The sequence below is a fragment of the Acomys russatus genome, chromosome 9 (assembly GCF_903995435.1).
Source record: "Acomys russatus chromosome 9, mAcoRus1.1, whole genome shotgun sequence".
In the NCBI taxonomy this organism is placed as follows: domain Eukaryota; kingdom Metazoa; phylum Chordata; class Mammalia; order Rodentia; family Muridae; genus Acomys; species Acomys russatus.
Window position 1 is genome coordinate 33,136,334 of NC_067145.1, and position 2,706 is coordinate 33,139,039.

Here is a 2,706-nt window from a genome sequence, read left to right on the forward strand (position 1 = left end):
ATCCACCCACCCTACCCCTACACTTCCTAATTTATACACACTCCCAACCATGGGACCATGCTGGTGCCAAGCTCCCCATTGTACTGATATAAATAAACTTCTGGCAGCAAAGTGAGCTCCAAATCTTTTGAGTATAGACACACTCTGTGGCTGGAACATTTCATTGCTTCTGCCATCTGCCTTCAGCCAAGACCTAGCTCTCTGCTTGTCAGAATTCACTGCATCTGGCCTCCTCGCCTTTGGCTCTGCTTGGACGGATGCTCTTCTTCTCATTCACTCCCACTACTGAATGTCTAGTGTCTAGTGCTGCCTCCCCTCCCCTGGCTCAGCCCTGGCATTGCCTTTTCTATTCTCTAGTCACAGGTTTCAAAGGATACCCATGGTAGGAAACTCAGATAGCTGAGTGCTTTAGCTCACAATTTATGAAATCTTGGGGAAAGGGGAGATTTAACCTGAGCCTAAATCAGCAGCAGAAGGAAGTAGGAGTAAGAGGTGGGCGTGGTGATTTGAATAAGAATAGCCCCCCCCAACCCCCCAGGGGCTCATATATTTGAATGTTTAGTCACAGAGAGTGAGTCTGGTAGGATTAGAAGGATTAAGAGGTGTGGCCTCATTGGAGGAGGCGTGGCCTCATTGGAGGAGGCGTGACGCTACTGCTCTGTCACCATATATGTTATCATCACCGAGATGATAATGGGCTAAAGCTCTGAAACTGTAAACAAGCCCCCAATTAAACTCTTTCTTTCATAAGAATTGCCTTAGTCGTGGTGTCTCTTCACAGCGAGGCAGCCATTAACAACAGAAAGTTGATTAAAATGTGATTGAACAAAAGGCCCCATCAAGCAGCAGAACCCGACAGCTTCATGCAGTTCTGATTCTAGAGTCAAAACCACAAAAAACGGGGTTGTGAAACCTCCCTCCACATCTAGGAAGATCCACTGAGGTTGCGTGTGTCCCTGCATGAAGGCCCGGGGAGGTAACTGCATGGAGCTGTGAAGGGGAAGCCTGGATTGTTCTGGAGCCCCTCAAGACGTTGGAAATGCCAGAGTCATGAGATTCCTGGCAAGGAAAGCTGCCGACTAGGTGTGGAACCAGCATGTTGCAGGCAACTGTTGTGGGGCAGAGACCCAAAGACCACTCAGCACAACTGTTGGAGCAATGTTCTGTGCACTGTGTATTCATGCAGATTTCTGTACCCAGAGAGTTGAGGACAGGCTGGACTTCGGAATTCTCACTTTTATGAAGCATCTCCTGTCTGTTTGGTAAACATTGTTCTCTATCACCTTCTGATTGGTTTTTAATAAAAATCTGATGGCCAATAAGCTAAGGCAGGATGGGGCATCTGGGAAAGAAAGGGGAGTGAGGGGACTCACCTACAAAACATGCAGGGAGTCAGATGAGTGAACCTGAGGGGAGGTAAAGAATCACGTGGTAGAACATAGATTAATCATAGGTGATAAGAGCTAGTTGGGAATAACAGTAAGCTAAGGCCAAAAGCTAGTATAAATAAATATGTCTCCATGTCATTATTTATAGCTAGGGCAGGCGTAGAAAACTGAGCAGTTACACACAACAAAGTCTGAATTGAGTGTCTGTATCGAGCCAGAGAGAAACAGTTCTCACACAGCTCCCCTGGATGTATTTTATGAGGAGCCATTAGAGGCAAAAAAACAAAACAAAACAACAACAACAACAACAACAACAACAAAAAACCCAGAAAACAATATCCAGGTTGCCAGATGAGGGAGAAGTAAAGCAGACAAGCAGTTTAACAGAAGCCAAAAGCATGCAGTTAACTGGGGCCTTTCAACCCTTAGTTTTCTATACTAGTCCCATGTGACTTTTTGTGATGGAGGTAGGAAAAGAGAGGGCCAGTTTCAGGTTAGATAAAAAATGGCTCCAGCTAAGACAAGATGGAGGAACTTTTGCTCTGTCAGACACCAAGGCTGAAAAGAGCTGCAGATCTGAAGAACATGCTGTCATCAGGCATGGAGATGCAGAGTTGGAGTTTTGCTTTGATCCACTATTTCCTCATTATGCTCGCTTTCTCCCCTTTTGAAATGGTAATGTCTATTCTGTACCATTTTATTCTAGAAGCATGTGATGTGTTTATTATTATTATTATTTTACAAGGGAGGAGGTTTACAAGAAGAGATTGCCTTGAGTCTTAGAAGAGACTTTGAACTTTGAGTTTTTTATACAGTGTTGGGACCGACAGATGGGGTGGGGGGGGATTTTGAACTGGAACTTAAGGCATTTTTGATTTACGATATGACTACAAGCCTATGGGGCTCAGAGAGTGAAATGTGGTGGTCTGAATAAGAATAGCTCCATAGTCTCATATTTTTGAGTTCTTAGTCACCAAGGAGTGCAACTTTTTGAAAGGGTTAAAAGGATTAAGAGGTGTGGCCTTGTTGGAAGGAGGGTGCTACTGAGGTGGGCTTCGAGGTTTCAAAAGCAGGCCCAATCTCTCTTTTCCTCTCTCTGCCTACAGATCAGGAGGTAGCTTTCTTCCACTCTAACACCATGTTCTCTACATGATGATAACAGACTAAGAAAACCCGCAATTAAATGCTTTCTTTTGTAATAATTGCTTTGGTCATGGTGTCTCTTCACAGCAATAAAACAGTGAATAAGACAGTGGGCCTGGCTGATTTATGAATTTGTCATTTAATATTCTGAACTCAGCCATTCTTGAAGAAGTTG